This window comes from Cryptomeria japonica, chromosome 2 (assembly GCF_030272615.1).
Source record: "Cryptomeria japonica chromosome 2, Sugi_1.0, whole genome shotgun sequence".
Taxonomy (NCBI): Eukaryota; Viridiplantae; Streptophyta; class Pinopsida; order Cupressales; family Cupressaceae; genus Cryptomeria; species Cryptomeria japonica.
This window is the reverse complement of record NC_081406.1, coordinates 142,804,044-142,826,415: the sequence shown is the minus strand read 5'-3', so window position 1 is coordinate 142,826,415 and position 22,372 is coordinate 142,804,044. Positions and strand designations below refer to the sequence as shown.

At 35.5% G+C, this 22,372-nt stretch overlaps 1 pseudogene; it reads left to right on the top strand.

Annotated features, from left to right (window-relative positions):
• LOC131859511 (alpha pinene synthase, chloroplastic-like) overlaps positions 1-22,027 on the top strand; it is a 77,086-nt pseudogene extending 55,059 nt beyond the window's left edge.
• Positions 22,028-22,372: the final 345 nt, after the last annotated feature.

Here is a 22,372-nt window from a genome sequence, read left to right as displayed (position 1 = left end):
ATCTAAATCCAAAAAGATGAAGGATGATAAAGGGAACCATTTAGAAGTGAAAGGTATGAAGTTTTCTAAATCCTCTTGTAATCATTGTGGTAAACCAGATCATAAGACTAATGACTGTAGAAATAAACCGGTTAGTCGAAAGAAGATTTTCACCTTTGATGGTTACTGCCATAATTGTCATAAGTATGGCCACAATGCTTATGAGTGTAGATCTCAATCTAGTAGAATGTCAAATAGAAAAAAGATTTAATGGACATTTCTTTAGATGCAATAAGTTTGGACACAAATCTGAAGAATGTATCAAGTTCACCATTCAAACCGATTAGTCCTAATAAAAGGAATAATCAGTTCAATGTCACCTGTTCCACTTGTGGTATTTTTGGTCATGTTGCAGCAAATTGCAGAGTGAGATTGGGGCAAAGAAATAATGCAAGACCATGGAGGAAAACTGGTATGGCATATTTCAATTGCCATAAGATCGGTCACTTAGCCAGAGAGTGCAAGAACCGATCCTATAATCGGTCTGATGACAAGAATCAGTTTAGCAAGAAGAAAGGGAAAATTGAATTGAAAGGAAAGAAGACAATTGAAGAGATGAAGAATGAAATGAAAAAGACATGGATTAAGAGAGAAGAAAGCAAATAAGGAGAAATTTCTCCATAAATTAAGTCATCATCCATCAGTGATGACAGTTCCTCTTCAAACTAGGAATATCGATACTAAGGGGGGGCACATATGGTAAGATTATTTTTGTATCCGCTTTACAAATATAAGGTTATGTCTATTTGTATAGTTGAGATGCATAAAATCTAGTCTAAAATTTCTTGGTTGAAGAATGTCTTCTGATTTAGTTGTTTGTGTATCAGTGTCAATAACAAACAATCAGTAAAAAGCAAATCAGTGTACTTTAAGTTGTAAGTTTTTAAAACTAACCATTGTATCATTATGCTGATAAATCTCAATGGATAAAAAAAGGACATGTCAACACATTTTCATTTACATTGATTTCTTATGAAATTTCTCAAGCTCGTGTGATAAAAGGTGACTGAAATCTTGCTAGTAATATTTGTGCACAAAATTTAAGCAGAGTGATAGTGGTGGTTGGTATTTCTGATAAAAAGGTATTCAAACCCTGTTTGAGAAAAGTTTGTTTGAAGGTCATCATGGCAGCATCGATATCGACTCATGTGTTGGTTGAAGCTATCAAAGAACCCCAACCCGAGTTCAAGTTGCATCTAATGAAAGTCGGTGAGATCAACATGACTGGTGCCTTATCATCTGTTTCCTCTAGTGTATTATTGGTTGAAGACATTTTCTCCTACATTCACTACAAACTCGAAGAACTTGGAGATAAATTTATTTAGAATGAATTCAAAGGGTTTTGGGTTAATGATCAGTTGAAGGAAGAATATATACCTCTGACGACCAAGGGTTTGTCTAATGTTGTCAATTTTTTTGATCATTTTCATGCCGAATGGGTTAGGTATGTACTAAGGAGAGTTCATGATCAATTTTTGTGGCTAGAAACTCAAGCATCGATTAAGATCACAAAAGATGTGATTCAAAGAGTTACAAGGTTTATTGTAGCTAGTGAAGCATTGACCCTAAGAACAATTTCATCATCTGAAGTCATCTGGTTAACCAAATCTCGATGTGACAGTAGAGCAATGACAATCACCCATATTGAGGATGTTGAAGTAAGATTGGCTCTGCAGTGCTGGGTTATAGGGTATATCAATCAAGTCAGATGAATAGTGTGCCAAGCGGAGATATACATGTTTCCTATCGAATTATCAAGGAGGATGCAACCTATGACATTTGTGAGATCATCAGAAGCCAATTTATGGTGAACATGGAGAGAATCAAGAAGGACAAGAAGAAATCTTTCAAATATGACTCACTACTGGTATGTATATTTTTCTATGTGCAAAATGTTTTCCTCGGTAACCTGGATAATGTAGTATGGTCTAAAGAAAAACCTATCATGGTTCAGATAGGTGAAATGATTCAGGATCTGGGAGATAGGTTTGGTGAAACAATGTGGGGATACTTTAAGAAATTTCAAATTAGGATGCACAAGAGGGAAAGAATCCTAACCAGTATAATGCAGAAATACAAAGACAATATTTGTTTTCTTGTAGATAGAGATTGTTGTATTTTACAAGCCGTTCAACCTAGAACCTTTTGGGTTCCACCTATGGGCTATGAGGTTGCAATAGACATTGTTAAAATACATGTCAACATGTTGTTGTCCAAATCGATGGACCCAAAGGCAAATAGATTTGGAACCTGTGAGGAGGCAAGCTCCAAAATAAAATAGGACTTTAGGTGCCAATCATGAAAAGAAAAGTAAGAAGAATGATTGACACTCTTGACAAAAAGTATGAAGGTGAAGCATCAGGTGCCACTACCTCCACCAGTGCTAGTGAACAATCAGGGGTCAACCCTAATAAAGATGAAGAATTAATAGGTGAAAAGAAGAAAGTGCCAAAGACAAAACCAAAGGGGACTACAGCAACCAAGCCTGCAACATATACAAAAGAAAAAGATTTAGGTACTCTTGTATCTTCCCCAAGTAAAGATAGACTGGTAGGAGTGACTTATACCAAAAAGAAGAAGAGTGAAGGAAGAGTTGATACAAAGTTTTAAAAGGATGAAAAAGAGGGTGATATCTCTGAAACCCAATCAGATGTGGAAATTAAGGAGATTAGAAGAAGTGGAAGGAACAAAGCCCCAATAGTTGATGAATTGGTCCATGGGATCAAAGAATTTGGAGGTTTGCCTGGTGTTGGGAAAACATATTCCCTCGATAATGAAGAAGACAAAAGGAAAATTGAAGAAGCCCTAATGTGGAACTTGCACAAGTTTTGTAGGACTCCCAATGAACTATATGGAATAATCCCATCAGATTTCCAAGATCAAATTGAAGGGAGATGGAAAACAGCTCTGGCTATTGAAAAAGAACATAGGATAAAAGCACTCATGGACGTGCAACATGACTTAGACCTTGATCAAGCTTCACTAGTGGCTGAAGCATGCATTCAACACTTCAAAATAAGAAATAGAACTAGGTGAGTGGCAGTAGGTGAAGTTGAAGCAGTGCACGAAGAAGGTGTTGCCCTGTGGAAGAAAATCATGAATCAACAAAAGGAAGCTGAAGAAGAAATAGCTAAGGAAACAAAATAGGATCAAGGTGCAACTGTCCTTGACAAAAGAAAAGGTAAATAAAAAGACTCCACTGAAGATTTTGATGTTTTCTCAGTTGAGAACATCATAGGAAATGTTGTGTCAGACATTCCCAATCTGACAAAGAATGTCAAGCAGCCGATTCACACTACACCGGTGAAGGAAGCTTATCAAACTAAGCTTCCCGGTCAAGATGAAGTAACAATTGAAGACATTCCTTATGAGGATACACCTCACAGAACTTCATTGATACCAAATCCTATTCTATCAAAAGACGACAAAGAGGAAGAGAAGAAAGTAGAAAATAAGATTGCAGTGATGGATACTCCTCCACCAAAGAGGAAGTTAGACTTAGAAAGAGAAAGTGACAAGAAGAAGGTAAAAATCATCACCGTGGCTAGTTCAAAAGTTGAGACTACAAAAAAGGAAGATGAAACAGAGGAGGAAGAGGAGGGAGAATCGGTCATTGATATATAGAAAATGACTCCCAAGCAATTGATGAAAGTCTCAGAAAAACTAAGAATTCAAGTTGAAAATGCTAAATTAAGAGCAAAGAAAAAGAAGGCAAGAATTCTAAATTTTGCCAAAATAATTCTCTCTAACCTAATTCCTGACATTGTTGTTGATGATACTGCACCCAACATTGTTCAGTTGAGTACTCTTGTAACAACAATCGGTTCAGAGGCAACCGATCTGAAGAAGGTTGCAGGAAGACAATATGAATCAAAGAGGAGAAAATTTAATGGAGCAAATATCAGTTGGAAAAGTTGCCCTCTCCACTCGAATAGAAGAATTCAAAAATATAATGTAGGAAGTTGGTCAATTACTAGTCAAATATTCAAGTTTTACCGATCTAATTAGAGATCTAAAAGACAAAAGAAATCAGATTCAAAAAGAAATTCAAGATAGGATAAGTTGTTTTGATCCTCTTACCAGTTCAGCATCAATTTTTAGTGGTAAGATCAAACAACTTAATCACAAAATCAAAAAGTTGAAAGAAGAAGAAGACAAACGAGGTCTTATTTTGTTAGAGCTACAGTGCTAACTTACACCAATTATTGATTTAATGCTAATGAATATTAAAGAAGAAGAACGCCTCATAAGTGAACCTGAGTACAAGACAGTCAATGATATGGAGGCTTTTATTGCAGTTTTGCATGGCCACTTCACCACCATGAAACAGGTAAAATGTTCATGGGAATCCTCTTTGAAAGTAGCTCAAGAAAACTTCAAAGAGATGTTTGCTCTACTTTGACAAATTATTTTGTATAGTCTTTGTCATTGATGGAAAAAGGGGGAGTTTTGGAGATTTGTACATTGTGAACATTCTTGTAGTGTTTTCCACTGGCACATTTTTGTAATGTCATTTTTTTGTAATGTTTGCCACCAATACCAAAGGGGGAGTTTGTTGGCATTTTGGTGCATTTTGGTGCATTTTGTATGATCGGTATACCGGTGAATGATATGGTTGTCATTATTGGCAACATCGTGTTTCAAGTCTACATAGTCTATCAGTAGTAAGTAGATTGATATACAGATGATAACCGACTAGGCAGAGTGTAGACAGGGTAAACAGTGAGTAGACCGGCACACAGGAGGCCAACCAACAAGCAGTGAGTAGACCAACACAGAAGAGGTCAATCGGCTAAACAGTGATAGTGAACAGATCGGTATACAGAAGGTAATCATCTAGGTATTATTATATTACATTATATACTATATAATTTATTTTTTTAATTTAAAATTACCTATAAAAATTGGATATCCGATTTTCCTAGGTGTTTACCATGCCAAGCTGTACTGACACCCAAGCCAAGCAAAAAGTCAACACAGATTTTCACATTTTTAGGTGAGTCGAGAAGGCTATTTTTTTCACATCGCCACTTTTTGGCCCCCCATGATCCTGCACGAACCCAACAGGTGTATCTATCTATATATTAAATTGACTTTTGTTTTAGAAATTATTTTACAAAATAATATGTTATAAAAAAATTTAAGGGTTGCATTTCATAAGCCATTTAGGTAACATCAAACATTTTGTTAATTTTATTTAGATATCAAAGTGGTCACGAACATTTTGTCTTATCTATCAAATTCACATGTAGTGACATTCTACCAACTTATAATAAGAGAAAAACTTTAAAACAACCTATTTACATCTTTCAAAACATGATAAAAAATATGAAACAATTATCTAATGTGATTATCAATTTTCTCAAAAATTGGCTACAATCATTTTGTCAATCATTTTGTGGAGATAAAACCAATTTAGTGATTATCAATTTCCTTTTAAAAAAATGAAACAATTATCTAATGTGATTATCATTTCCTAAAAAATTGACTAGAATCATTTTGTGGAGATAAAACCAATTTAGTGATTATCAATTTCTTTAAACAAAAAATGAAACAATTATCAGTTTCCTAAAAAAATTTAAGCCTTTGGCTTCCACTCTCATTGGACAAAAGCCTTCTTCCATTCACCATGATGCTAAGCCTAGTCTTACCAAACTATACCCATCACGCCGTAGAGTAGCTCGAAACAATAAATTGGGGTGGATGAAAAGCTTCACAATAACAAAGAGAAACATCCTCCTTGCCTTGATCAAGAATAATAATAATAATAGTACAGAGCCAAAATGTCCCTCGCTTGTTATAAGCCTATGGTTGGACAGAAGCTATCATTTCATAAGCCTTCTTCCATTCACCATGATAAGCCTAGTCTTACCAAACTATACCCATCACGCCGCAGAGTAGCCCGAATGCCAATCAATATGGCACTTACTACCACTGATGAACAAGGCATCACACGGCGCATTGGAAATCATCACCCCAACTTGTGGGATCATGATTTTCTTCAATCCCTCCCTAAATCTTATGATGTAAATTACTTTACTGTGTTTAAGTTTCTTATAAGTTGTTGTCCTCATCTCTTTGGTCTTGATATGTTTTTATCTTATCAAACATTAAAAACAATATATACAATACATATACATCATGATAAGTTATAGACAAGTGATACAAAATCATGACGACATATCATGCTCACAATGAGTGATATGACATTGTCTCTACTCATGAAGATAGTCACACACAATAACATCAAACATCGCATAGAAATAATCATACAATAGGGCTAGTACACCATAAGATACCATCAAATCACCATAAATATAATCCATGCATATGAATTGAGCACATAAAGATCATCAAATAAGAGTTTGTCATCATAACAGTCTATGAATATCATCATCATCCTCATGAAATTATAATATCAAGTGCAAATATAACATGTATGTCATCAACAATGAAGCATCATAAGCATAAATAAATCCATAACATCTATCAAAATCATCTCAATGTAGTCTATGCTATAGCAATATAATCTATCGAAGCACAAAAATAAAAGATGGATCAAGGAGGGGCACTACAATATTTGTGTGCTAAGTAAAAACCTACAAGGACTAGGAGGCCTCTTAATTGAGCAAAATTCCACACATATGGCCACCTGAATGAATGCCCTTACTAGGAGCCAAATTGTTTTAGTTGCCAAAATCCCTCTATTTGTTTGTGCAAGAGGTTGGACCTTTGAAGCCATCCCACAATCTTGAAATTCAGAATTGAGATAGAAAATTCCCCTAGATCTTTGAATCTTTGGGAATTCGAACATTGGTGTACCCAAGAAGTGAGTGTCATGGTAGGGGAGCCAGCATCACCAAACTTCTAGGCTATCCATTTTGAATAAGTGCAGCTCGAATTTATCTGTAGTGGAAATCCAAATACTATTGTCCCTACCAAACCTTAGGATTGTAATTGGATGTGCATTCATTTCATGCAACAAGTCAAATAGCCATTATGTCTTTTGAGTTTTTTAACAAAATTAAAAACATCATTTCAAGGAAAATATCACATTAAAGAAAGACATAACGACCTTGGTCACAAAATTGCAAACAAAAAACTTCAAGGGTCAAAATTTGTCTCAAAATTAATCAGAGTTATCATCCAAAGTTGAAGATATTTCAATAGAATGGCTTATCAAACAATTGGAATCCTTGGTTTCAAAATCCATGTCATTATAGGATAGGTTTTTGCATGGTCCAAACTTAGGTCTTAAGACCTATCCATTCCCTTCATAATATTTCATTTGCATTATCATTATTCCCTTTGGCATCTAGGTTAAGTCATTTTACTAGGTTTTAATCATTCATTTCCTTTGTATTGATAGGTCATTTTCTCAAACTTAGGTCTTGGATTAGGGTGCATTTTCATATTCCAAATCATTAGTCTTCTCATAACCTTATTGCATTAGCTTTGTCCGGAACCTTAGTTTTGTCCTGGGTTGAGTTATCCTTTCATATCCATATCATATCCTACGTTCTTGTCATTATCATTGCCAATTTGCATTTTAATCTCAAATTAGCTTTTCCAAACTTAAAAAATCTAAATCTTTAGATCATATCCAAATTTATTGTTAAGGGGGTCTTGACCTTCGTCCAACCCTTGTCCTTTTGTCAACAACATTTTTTTGTCAAACCTAGCTTAACATCCAAGCCATAGGTGAGACTTTATCAATTTGTCCTTTATTGTTTGTCTTTTTAAGGTCTTGATTCCATTTCAATTTCCTAGGGTATCTCTTTAGACTTGCATTTCAAGAGTTTTCCAAATCTTCAAAAATAACAAAAATATAGATTGCATTTTCACTCCCTAAGTTTGAACTTAAGTTTCATTTCATAATCATTCTTAAAAGTTCAAATACAACAAAAAAACATAAGTTGCATTATTATTCTTGTAAGTTGCGTTTGCAATCCTTTTAGTTGCATTTCATTGCATTCTTGAATCCAAAAATCCCAAAAAACATTGCATAGTGACATTTTTGTTGAAACAAGGTCCAAGTCCAAAAAATCACAAGAGCCTACATATCAAGCTATGTCTTTTCCAATGGATGATATACAAAACAAAAAAATTCAACAATATCATACCCAACCACCTGATTTTAATGTGGGTCCTCCAAGCAACACAATACCACAATATGAGATGGTACAACTATGATCGCCACCATACTATAAACCCATATTTGTGCCAATGAAACCAGGGTGTGGAAGTGTACCACCAACACCCTCAAGGATAGCACCATTTCACAATAATCAATTGAACCAATGACCACCAACATCATGTGGAGGACAAAATATTTTACAAGGCTTTGGATCAATTGAGGACCTTCAACAAGAAATTGACCCAAATGATAAACCAGATTCATCTTTTGATCCAAACACACATAGATTTGATATGGTTATCAACAATCCCAAAATAACCAAAAAAGTGGATAAATTCATGAGCAAGATGTTTCAAATGTTTCCCATTAAATATTTAAGTATGATTCAATGGAATTTTGCGACGTCAAATGCTCAAAGTAATGTTCAAGTTCAACATGAGACAAACAATCTCATTAATATTGAGCCTCGTCAAAATGAAGTTAGTTTGCAACAAGAGGCTCCAACTACACTACTTGAGACACATGCATCTAAGAATTTAAGTGTGAAAATTTCTCCAAAGGCATTGTTTGAAGTGGTCAATAATCCATTGTTTAATACAATGCCATTTGCGTAAGACCAAATGGTGATACCAAAAACATTGACAAATGTAGCACAACAAAAGACATCTAAGGTTCCTTAAGATGATTAACAATCAGAGATGCGAGAACATTTCACTATGCTGATGCCACATATTCCGTATGTTCAGACATCCAATGACACAGTAGTATACTTATGTATAATCAAGTTTGGCATACATGACAGATTATGCACAAACAACCCAAAATTTGTCAATAGGACCATTTATCATGGCTACACAATGAACAAACAATAATGTGTAATTGTAACATCAAGTATTACAATAGGCACCTTCAAATGTGCAAATGATTTGAGCACAACAAAGACATCATGCTAAACAATGTGTGGCAATACCTTCTTCGGTGCCACAAGTGAAAGTGAACTTTGAAGTGATCAGGCACAGTTCTTTCTAGTTCTTTTGCTCTCCTGATATGTAAAGGGTATGGGTTCCTTTCAAAAACCTGTTTTTACTTAATCAAAACAATTGGGAATACAAATAGAAATACGATTATAAATTGCTCTAAGACTCAAAAATTAATGGCTATAATTAATACCCAAAGATTGAGCATTATGGAGTAATATATTGATGTCATCTTGCATGGTATGGTGATGTAAACATTATCAACATACCCTCTTTATTTAGTTATTTAATAGATGTCACGACTAACCTCATGGAGTGCCTAAAAAGTATGTCTATGGAAACACCTCATTCCTTTCTGTATAAGTTTTTCTTAAAGTTATGGTTGCTATGGTGTTATTGATCATAATATGTATCATTATTCTCTTCCCTCCCTTTATAAGGATTCTTACATATAGGAAAAGGCATATAATAATTTGACCTACTATGTGGCATATATTTAAGGTGAAGTTACGTTTATTAATAGTTTTCATTTTTAGTTTTATTGATTAAACTTGTAAAATGAATGAATTAGAATGAAATTTCCTATTAGTATAAATTGACAAATAAGTTAACTCAACTAGGGAATTAGAGGAAAAATACTATTCCAATGTACACAATGCAAGCTAGAAAGAAATTCGAGTGAGGAGGGAAAATGAAATACAAGGGTGATAAATCCCCTACATAGCCCAAATATTGACCAATTCTCTCCCTCCAATGAGAACCCATCACAAAAGCAATATCTTCATCCTTGTCATCTGTGTCATCATTCCTTCTTCAACACCATCACCAAAGAAAGCCAAAACCTTAGCACTACCACTCGAGTTATTTCCTTTACTTGTTTATTGTCCTCTTTATAATAAGTTACATATAGACAGATGTATCTAATAATTGAACCTTTTATGTGGTCTATATTTAAGTTGTGGAGAGTTCTATTCGTAGCTATGTTTTTTGATTTTATAGATTAAACTTTTAAAATGAATGAATAATCTATAAATTAATCATAGATGTATATTACCATCACACAATGTTAATCTCACACTATCTCTAATATATTCATTTATTTAGAGGTCCAAAGTAATACATTTACATCTAAGATATCTCTTGTCACAATAGTGATAGAATCTTGCACACCAAGATAAATGTTCTTATCAAGTCAAACAAGCATCATTGTTGTCTATCATCTTATCTTTTATTTCTCTTATCTTCTTTTATTTCCTTTGAGCAATTCACCTACTTTGATTGTCCAACTACTAGCTGTTAGACACATGTGCCACTGAGAGGGGGGTGAATCAGTGGTTTCCAAAAAATTTCCCTTTAACTATCCTATGTGTGTATACTGGTTATCAAATCTAAGAGAAAGATAACTTACCGATTAGAGGGGATACTAACACAAAAGAAATCATACATGAAAGGGACATCGCATAACACTAGCATATACAAGGAAAACACAAGATGGGAAAAACCTTGGTCAGAAATGTTGTTGGAGTCTACTACTCCAATCTAGCCTCACAATGAAACTCTTATTACAACATTTAGGGAACCAAACCAAGGAGCACCCACCCTTGATTTAGAGCACCAACCCAAGGAGCTACAACCCCTGCATCGAGCTCCAACTCAGTGCTCTTCAATGAACATATTCAATTACAAAAGTAATAGTCTTATTACTAATGAATTTTGTAACTCTTCTACAAATCTCTCTACTGGATCTCCTCTCTCCAATACTATGTCAGTTCTCTGCTCACCCTAACACAGCTGCAATCTTATCACCTGATACAACCTTACTCTCTGTTGCACCTTCACTAGTTCAGTCTCTTCTTCTTCTTTGTCGATTCTCTATTTGTTAGTTCACTCTCTGTCAATTCTACTCTTTGTTGGTTTTCACTGCTACACTACTCCTCTCTACTAGTACTACCCTCTGTCGGTTCTTTGTTTTCCTTCTCTGTAGTCTTATGTTATACTTCTTTGTCGGTTCTATCACTGTATGTTTTCTTCTTTGTCAGACTCAATGGCTGACTGTCAGTTCTCTCTTTGTTGTCGGTTGAACACTTCCACCCTATTCTTCCTCATAATTAGTCTTTTCTTCTTCTTCTTGGTGAGCACTTGATTGATTTCACTTCTTCAGCAGTAATACCCTCTCATCTAGCAACAAGACTCATCAATTTTGGCTTGCATATTTATAAACTAGTTTTCCTGTCAAAAGCCAATTCAACATTTGGGCGGTTAGGGTTTCTTGTTTGAGGTCGAGCCAAGTAAAATCAATCCCATCATTGGCATGCCTTCCAAAACATGTCTTCCTCATCTAGCAACTTGCACATAAAATATCGATGGATCTCTTGGTTGATCACCAAGAATAGTTTCACAGTTTTCTTTAACTACCTTAATATGGTCAAATAGTCTGACCGGGATCTTTGTTGTCCATTTGACCTCAAGTTGCAAACCTCTGCTTCACGTCCTGTGAATCATGCAGTCAACATAAATGTCGACGTGTCACCATCTGCCTCGCCGCCTGATACTTTATCGACTCAACATGTCTACTAGTGCATGCATGCCACTTCACCTCCACGTGGCCCCTTTGTCAGAATCCATCTTTGCTAGGTCTTCTATGTCGATCTAGATAGGATCATCAACCAACTCAATTATCGTGTTCATCTACTGCCTCGCTAACCCTACAAGTTATACCCTAACCGATCAGCCATCACATTACACTTGGCATCTCTTTTGGTGGAGCACCTTTGCCAGTTACCAAACATATCAATCCACCACATGGTCATCTTCATCAGAAAAGAGCACATCACTTAGCCTCTTTTGTCTCTCACTGGTTCTCATACTTACCAGTAGGCACCCTTGATTACACTAGTCATCAACCTTCAACTATTTCCTTCTAAGGCATCTACATACCTATTGTATTCTCTATCTACAGTTGTTATAGCCTTGTCTTCTTCATCATCAGCCCAGACCATATCTTAACTGGTTTGTCAAGGTGACAAAACCATCACACTTCAACAATTCAGGTACCTCATTATGCCTTCTTTGTCGATCCAGTGCATATCTTTGATTTCATGCACTCAAGGAATCTTCATGATTCATCGGTAGATCCGGTGTGAGACTTCAAGCACATGTCTTTAACTCTTTTGTCTTATCTCACAGAACTATGACGCACACTTTTCATAATAGGAGATAAGTTCCACTTACCAGTGGGACTAGATCCTTATCATCTGCATCTGACATTACATCAATATGGCTTCCCTGTTTGAGAAGCATATCTTCAAACATGCACATGTGATCTGGTTTGGGAACTCTTACTGTCAATTTTGTCTTCATTCGGTGGTAGTCATGTTATTCTTCATCCACACACCATACCGGTGGCCTGCACATACTTCTCTTCCAGTGTTGATGTGATTTAGATAACATTCCCCCTCTTCAGCACAATCAACTGACCATCATCGTGCTCTCTTCTAGATGTCATCATTTACCAGTTGTTATATCATATCAGTCTCCTTTCCATATCTCCAACACAAGTCAAACACTAACTTGTGTACCAGTGACTCCAATGGCCATTTTGTTGAATGACATTCTCTCCCTTACCAGTGACGTGCAATACTAGGTGACATCAAAGACATCACATCCGGTATGGATCGATGATAGTGTTGCATATACATCTCTTATACTAATAGCCATCCTATACCAGTTGACATCAACAACAACTCAATGTCAACAATCTCCCCCTTTGGCATTGATGTCAACACATGTAGTATCCGACATACTATTTATTCTCTTTCCCCATTTGTGTGATCCATGGATTCTCACACATGTAATATCCAGTATACTATAGAATCTCTCTCCCCCTTTAACAACAATTGCAAAGGGCACTATTAGGGTTTCTCTCTTTTTTCTCTACTAGATGCATCTGCTCCTATAACCTTCATACTTTGCATCCTCTCAAATCACATCATTTGAGATGGAGGGCTCAACCATCAACTAACACCAATTTTTCAGCAACCAAGTGTATATGCAAACCAGAGCCATAATGCATATGCAAGAATGAAACCAATTGAAATCACATGTGTCAGTGAGTACATCATACATGTCGATGAGGCTACATCATCTCCCATCTGATACCAATTGATCTTGAGAATCAAATGTGATTGTACTATGAGTGCTACCAATTGGTCTGATACCGAGATACACTTAATCATGAAATTCTCTTGGGTATTCCTACAATAATTTCCATCATTTATAGATTCAAGTAGCCAGTACCCCCATAAGTTCAATAATGTAGGATCTGCATCATGAGCACTTGAGCTCCCCCTAATTCATACATCTCAAGTCCATAGTTTTGGTTAGGTCTGAAATAGGAGCTCCAATCTTCACCTTATACTAGTTGAGTTGTGCATAAGTGATCATTTTGATGATCTATCAGCTCCATTATATATACCACAACCTATGACATAATCCTGGATGTACACAATGCCATATAATATCATCACCATGCCATAAATCAAAACGGTTACCCAAGATTGCAAGCCTTCATGATCAACAATCAGGCCAACATATGTCATTTAGGTCTTCATCAGCACCACCTGAGACATAAACTCCTCATTTCATGCTATTGGGGCTAATGAAATGATCTCAAACCTCATTGTCTTACATAACCTACAAGTACCTATTAGCATTCATGTCAGTAACATCCTGCACATACTAGTTTCTTAGACCGCTCCATCATCACTACCAGAGCACCTTCCTATAACTCCTCCTGACATTTTGTGTCACATTGCATTTGATACCAATTGTTAATTGGTCATCCATTGACACATGTAGTAGTGAGCCATCCTTCATCTGCAAGTGTGTAGCCAAGGTAGCCACTACACACACTTATCTTCTCATTTCCTTCTTTCATGCTAGCAGCAACTTGTTCTTCCAAGTATCCTTCTTCATTGAGGGGGTGAATGATAAGTTTAGTGTACTAGTCCCCCTAAGGTCTTGCATCTCATTTAATCCTTAAGAGATATCACCTATGCATTGAATGCACAATGTTGATCCATAGTTGCATCTTCTTGCTTCTCCCTCCATACCTGTTTGGTCGCATTCTTCTTCTCATTTTTAGTCTTGGGAGCAGGTCTTACCTTCTTCTACTAATGGGTCCTTGCATTTTTAGATTCTTCCACATAACCAGAAGTAGTGCTATACTAGCACCCAGCATCCATCCCAGCCTCATGATTGGGGAACCTTCTAACATACCGGTTAGACCATCTTATTTTGGTCATGTTGTTGTGACCAACAACCTAAACCGGTGGACCTCTTAATCCTGCAAGGATATTTCTCCTTTGGTTCCATGCAGGTCTTTGCTGCTCATATCTTCTATAACTGCCACTATACTGAGCATGATTGTTCCACTGGTTTCTATAGAGTTGTGAGTTATTCTCCCTACTTTCATAACTTCTATGGCCAGATCTATTATAGTTATAAGAAACACTATTTGCATAACCGAGAGAGGGGATATGCATGCTTCTACTCCTTGATACATTTTGCTCATATGTATGATTTCTATGAGATCTTAGACTGTTCCTTCTAGATCTCTTTTTACATTCTTTTTCCCTATGACCAAAAATATTACATGCAAAGCAGTAACTAGAGAAGGAAGGTATATAACTTACAAACATATTCTGTAGTGCATGGGGATATATTACCGGTCTAGTATCTCCTTCTCCGGGGATGGATCCTAGATTGACCATCCTTTGCAACTCTTCCATCTGATCTCTTCTTTTCCCACACATGCTCCATCCTATGGGTGATAGCATTTCCTTGTCCTCTACCGGTAGAAGGTCTTCTCTATTGTCTTCTCATGTTCTCGCTTCTGGTGAAGTTGTCTTCTCCCATCTTCCCTTTTCCTTTGGGGTCTGCATTATTCCTCCTTGCAGCATAGGTATTCATCCTTGTCTTCAACTATTCACTAGTTGAAATTAGATCAACCTTCTGGGGAGCATCTCTAACTTTGAAGGGTTTTCCCTTGTTCCCTAAATTTGAGGAGACAAACAGAATGTCATTGTGGGGGACATTCCTGCTGGTGGAGAATTCATCAACACCACTTCCTAATCCTTCAATTTCCTTGGCGTGCTATTTATTTTTCAATATTTTGTACAAGGCATCACTGTTGTCATCATATCATATTCTCACCTTGAGCTCATCGTGATATTTCTTAAGGTCATTTCAGAGAATCTCCATTTCTTCAAGCAACTTTTGATGTTCTTTATCTTTTACTTCTAGCTCAGATGCTAGATCTTTACACCTGAACTCCTTTTTGTCTTCTTGTTGATTCTTCAACTCTAAGATGCATCTCTTAGATTCTTTAAGGCATTTAACCAGTTGGTTCTACTCCACAACAACAACATTCTTGAATAGCTTGTATTCATTTCTTACTCTATTGAGTTCTTCAAGTGCATTTACAAATTCTCCTTCAAGATCAACTTTTTCTTCCTCTTCTTCTTCACCTTCACTATCACTGCCAAACACATCTTTTTGATAGGAGTGATCTGCATGATCATTCTCATATGCGTGCCTCTAATCTTCTGATTCTTGATCCATGAAGAGATGGGTTCTCTATTCATCATTGTTTCGGTTGCGAATAGATCTGCCTTCATCATCTACATATACATGAGTTGTATTTCTCATCTTGTCTTCACAAACTGGTTTACAATAGTAAGCTCATTTCCATAGAGCTTCTTTAATCTATCCCATAAGCTCTTTGCTAATCTACACTTGTCCACCTAGGAAGAAACATCACTAGAGAGACCACTAAATATAGACTTCATGGCTTCTTCATTGCACTGGTTTCTTCTTTCTACATCAGAATCGGTGGGAGAACTGACTTTAATAGGGCAGCCATTTACAACAGACATCCACACATCAAACCCTAAGTAGGATAGTTAGACTTCCATTCTACAACTCCAAATAGAATAGTTTGAACCATCAAATACTGGAGTTGGGATTGACACTAAACAAACCATTGTATCCTTAAGCCAGAATCTACCCAAGCTGGAGAAAGCTTGTCTAACCGAGAACCTAGGCTCTGATACCAATTATTAGACATAATATGTCATTGAGAGGGGGGTGAATCAGTGGTTTCCAAACTTTTTCCCTTTGACTATCCTATGTGTGTATGTCGGCTATCAGATCTAATAGAAATATAACTTACTGGTTAGAGGGGAGACTAACACAAATGCAATCACACATGAAAGGGACATCACATAACACCAACATATATGAGGAAAACCCAGGATGGGAAAAACCTCAGTGAGAAATGTTGCTAGAGTCAATTGCTCCAATCCAGCCTCACAATGAAACTTTGATTATAAATTTTAAATTTTAGGGCACCAACCCCTGATTTAGGGAACCAAACCAAGGAGCTACAACCCCTACACCGAGCTCCAACTCGGTGATCTTCAATGAACATATTCAATTACAAAAGTAATAGTCTTGTTACAAATGAATTTTGTAACTCTTCTGCAAATCTCTCTATGGGTTCTTCTCTCTCCAATACTTTTTCGATTCTTTGCTCACCCTCTCATGGCTACAATCTTATCTCCTATTGCAATCTTACTCTTTGTTGCACCTTCATCGGTTCACTCCCTTACTCTTCTTTGTCGATTCTCTCTTTGTTGGTTCACTCTCTATTAGTTCTTCTCTCTGTCGGTTCTCATTGCTACACTACTCCTCTTTATCGATACTATCCTCTGTTGGTTCTTTGTTTTCCTTCTTTGTAGTCTTCTACTATTCTTCTTTGCCAATTCTATCACTATCAGTTTTCTCCTCTGTCAAACTCAATGGTTGACTGTCGGTTCTCTCTTTGTTGTCGATTGAACACTTCAACCCTGTTCTTCCTCACACTCAGTCTCTTCTTCTTCTTCTTTGTGATCACTTGACTAATTTCACTTCTTTAGCAACAATGCCCTCTCATCCAGTGACAAGCTTCATTGATTTTGGCTTGCATATTTATAAACTAGTTTTCTTGCCAAAAGCCAATTCAAATTTTGGGCGGTTAGGGTTTCTTCTTTGACCTCGATCTGAGCAAAATCCAATCATATTTCTTGAGATTTGGTCCTCTTGGTTGATGAACTGCAACTCATGAATCAATCTCACTATTGATGTGCCTTCTAGAACATGTGTTCCTCATTTACTAGCCTACATATAACCTGTTGGCAGATCTCTTGGTTGATCACCAAGAATGGTCTCACAGTTTCCTTTACCTATCGCAATCTGATCAAACAGTCACACCAGGATCTCTATTGTCCGTCTAACCTCAAGTTGCAAACCTCTATTGCACGTGACAAACCCATCACACTTCAATAGTTTTGGTACCTCATTATGTCTTCTTTGTCCGTCCAGTGCATATCTTTGATTTCATGCACTTGAGGCATCTTTGTGATTCATCAGTAGATCTAGTGTGAGCCTTCAAGCACTTGCCTTTAACTCTTCTGTCTTGTCTCACAAAACTATGATGCACACTTTGCATAATAGGAGATAAGTTCCACTTACTGGTGGGAGTGGATCCTTGTCATCTGCATCCAACATTGTATCAATGTGGCTTCCCTGTTTGAGAAGCATATCTTCAAATAGGCACATGTGATCTGGTTTGGGCACTCTTACTGTCAGTATTCTCTTCATACGATGAGAGTCATGTTGTTCTTCATCCACACAACATACTGGTGGCCTACACATAATTCTCTCTCGGTGTTGATGTGATTTAGATAACATTCCCCCTCTTCATCATAATCAAATGACCAGCATCATGCTCTCTTGCAGATGTCACCATTTACCGGTTGTTATATCATACTAGTGTCCTTTCCATATCTCCAACACAAGTCAAACACTAACTTGTGTACTGGTGACCCCAATGGCCATTGTGTTGAATGACATTCTCTCCCTTACCGATGACCTGCAATACTAGATGACATCAAAGACATCACATCTGGTATGCATCAATGATAGTGTTGCACATACATCTCTTATAATGGTATCCATCCTATACCGGTTAATATCAATGACAATTCAATGCCAACAGTAGCTACATGGCCCGAATGTCTACAAACTAGTAAGTTGTGTCAACTACTTTTTCTTTTATTTTTCTTTCCTTCTTTATGAGATTTTATGTTCAATTCATCATGTAAGTGCCCAAATACTTCTTTTTTGATGATACTATCAATATCATATTTTCTTAACTTTAATTCTTATAATTATATTAATAACTAATAATTGTTTGAGGTTCAAACTATGTTATTATATAATTTGGAGATAAACTCTTAAATATACCTTGTTTTGGCTGACCTAGTTGATTTTTTATGATGAAAAGGATGATATATGTATAAGATCAAATTACTCTAAATGAGTGGCATGAGTGTGTGGATCAGCATATGTGTATGCACTTACATGATCATATTAATTGCAATGTATGTGATGCAAAATTTAGCCAATGTGTAGTGATTATTTTGAAGTTGGTCACTTGAGACAAAGATTCAAGAACAACTACATACTTAGACATTGTTGGAGTCATTGTTTGTAAAGGCTTATTTCATCTTGATTCATATATTCATGTACCTTGCTTAGAGATAGTGAGTCTTCCCAACAATTTCTTTGTATCTTGTCATGAGGCATTGAGTCTCATCCTACAAGTACCTTGTATCTTTCCCCTGGGTAGTGCACCTCAACCTTCAAGTCCTTCCAAAAGTAGTGAGCTTCCTTGGAAATAAGTAAAAAAAAATTACTATAATTAGGCTCATATATTGTGAGTTAACTACCAATATGGTTTATCCTCTTTGTATTTTCCATGTAAATCTAGTGTTCTATTATGATTGGTGTTTATTTTTATACATTTCATTCTTATTGATAAGATTAAGGATAAGTTGATGTTGATTTGAGGTATAAAGTATAGGTGATTGAACAAGACTAATTCACACCCCCCCCTCCTACTTAGTCTTGGGATGGGTTTCAAAATGGGTATCAGAGTTGAGTTCCTCTAGAAGAAGCTTAACGACTTGAGGAAGGTTTGGGATGAAACAAGATGAATCCTGCAAGATACCTAAGTTTGATGTTACAAACTACACCTTTTCGAAGCTAATGATGGAATCATATTTGAATGCTATAGGATATGAAATTTAGAACTCTGTTGTAGATAGTTATATTTCTCTCTCTACTCTTCTAGATACTTTGGATGAGATTAGATTGTATGAGAACAATGTAAAATAAAAGAATGCAATCATAAGTGGTTTGGTTGATTTAGAACTTAGGAATATGATGAACTATGAGCTTGCTAAAGATGTCTGAGAGAAGCTCACTAGAATATATGAAGGAGATGAAAAAATAAGACAAATCAAGATGTAGAACTTCTAATTCAAATTTGAAAATCTAAGAATGACAAAAGAGGAAAATATTGATAGTATACACCATGTAACAGAAGTAGTAAATGGAATCAGAGGTATTTGTGGAAATTTGGATGGATATGAAGTAGTGAAAAGTGTACTTAGATTGCTTCCCAAATCCTATAGTTCAAAAGTATCTACTTTTGAGGAAATCAAGGATTTGGACTAATATAAAATGGATCAATTATATGGTTCTCTCACTACCTTTGAGATGAGAGATTTTGAATTACATAACCCCAAGAAGGAAGTTTCATTCAAATTCAATAAGAAAGTGGAAGATGATGTTGATCGCGATGATGACCTTGATGATGTAGAAGCAAACTTTCTAAGAAGACTAAAGAAGCGCTTTTCATGCAAAAGAAGAAACAAATGCTTGGGTGATTGAGAGTAGGTGTTCAAATCACAAGACAAATGATAGAAGAAAATTCATCAATCTAAAAAAATGGAATGGTGGATAAGTTAAGTTCGGAGGTGAAGAGTCTTCTCATATTTGTGGCAAAGGAACCATTATCATTGATGGAAAGAACAAAAATGAGGATGTTCTCTATGTTAAGGGACTAAAAAATAATCTTCTCGATGATAGCCAAATGTGTATCAAAGTATACAAACTTAAATTTCATGAAAAAGTGTGAAAGACTAATTGTAGAAGAAACAGGAATTGATGAAAAAATTTACCATCTAAAGGAAGCTAAAGGAAGTAGTTGTCTAATGGGTCAAAGCTATGAATTTTGATTGTGGCATAGCAGAATGGGACATATCAATTTTGACAACATGCTAAAGATCAATTCTACACAAGATGTAAACAATGCCATAGATTATCAAGCCTACAAACACATTATGCAAGGAATGTCAAGTGGGAAAGGAAACAAAGACAAGATTCAATCATAAGGAATATTCTAATACAAAGCATTTACAAATGATACACATTGATCTATGCGGACCTATCAGGACAAGAGTACTAAATGGTAAAATAATTTACTTTATGTTACTTATTGATTATTATTCTAAAATGACATGGGTTACTTTTCAAAGAGAAAAATTAAAATCCCCAAATAAGTTTAAAGCCTTCAAGTCTATGGTTGAGAATGAAATAGATGCATACATACATACATACATATGTGTGTATACACACACACACATATATATGTATATATATACATATATAAATGTATACATGTATATGTATACATACATACATACATGCATACACACACACATATATGAATGTATATATGTATGCATGTATGCATGTATGTATGTATGTATGTATATTACATACATATATATGTGTGTTTGTGTGTGTGTGGTCCTAATCTTACATTTTCATGTAAAAAAGTATGGTATTATATATGTATCATATATTAACTATAGAATTTTACCTGTATATAACATAATTTGGTTTATAATAAAAATAAATTAGTACATATGCATGGCCTATCAAAATATATTTTGGTTTTCCTTAACATTATGAAATGATCTGATTTTTACCTTTTTTAGAGTTATATAAATATTTGATTTAATTTCATTCAGAGACTTATTTTATGTAGAATTTTCATAGTAATTTATTTATAAATTCAAGTATTAACAAATTAACTTGGAATATTGTTTGTGTATAGTGGGAAATTTGCATAGATTCTTTCATGGTGGAAGCAACTTGGATTGCTACGGGGTATATACCATCTTTGGAGGAATATTTAGAGAATGGAAAAGTAAGCTTTGGGTATCGTGTTGTGACCTTACAACCACTACTATCATTGGATGTGCCCATTAATGATGATATTATAAAAGAAATTGATTACCCTTCAAAGTTCAATGATCTTCTATGCTTAACCCTTAGATTAAGAGGTGACACAAAGACTTTCAAGGTATGTTATAAATTTAGTCAATTCGACTTTCAAGATATAATGTTTTTCCATGCATATAATCAATTAAATTGGTTTAAAGGCATTTAATTTGAAATTTTATTAAAGTATAATGGTATTTTTGAAGGCTGAGGTAGATCGTGGAGAACTAGCATCGGGCATAGCGTGTTATTTGAAAGACAATCCTAGATCTACAGAGGAGGATGCATTGGAGTATCTCAATTCCTTAATTGATGAAAAACTCAAGGAACTAAATTGGGAATATTTGAAACCTGATAATGTTCCAATAATCAGCAAATATCATAAATATGCATTATCAAAAGGTATCCAACTTCTCTACAAAGAAAGAAATGGAATTAGTGTCTCAGACATTCAGACAAAAAAACTTATCACCAAAGCCATGATTGAACCGGTACCTATATAACTTTTTAATTAGATTAAATATATGGAGTATTAAGAAAAATGTCCTTTGATTGGGGGGACACATGTAATGCAAGGGTTAAAACACTTGCTTGGTAAAACTGCCACCAAGGTTCAAATCCTCATTGGGCAGCTATGTGTGTAGGCTTTGTTGTGTTGGTGGACTCACATATGTCCTTTGATATATTGGATCTATAATAACGAGTCTAGTTTACTAATTTTCTATGTACATAGTGGTTATACACTTCATTATGTTGCTAAAATCTACTAGTTTTCTTTCAAAGAATACATAATGATGTGATTTTTATAGACATTTTTTATATGTTATTTTTGTCTCATTCATTTTTTTAATTAGATATTTATTCCTTTGTATGATTAAGCATAATTTCTCATAATTTTTATTTTTATTTAGATAATTCAAATCATGTCTGGGTATAAATTATTATTGTGTGCAATTAAAAGTGCTTTTAAGGGGCCCAAAATTAT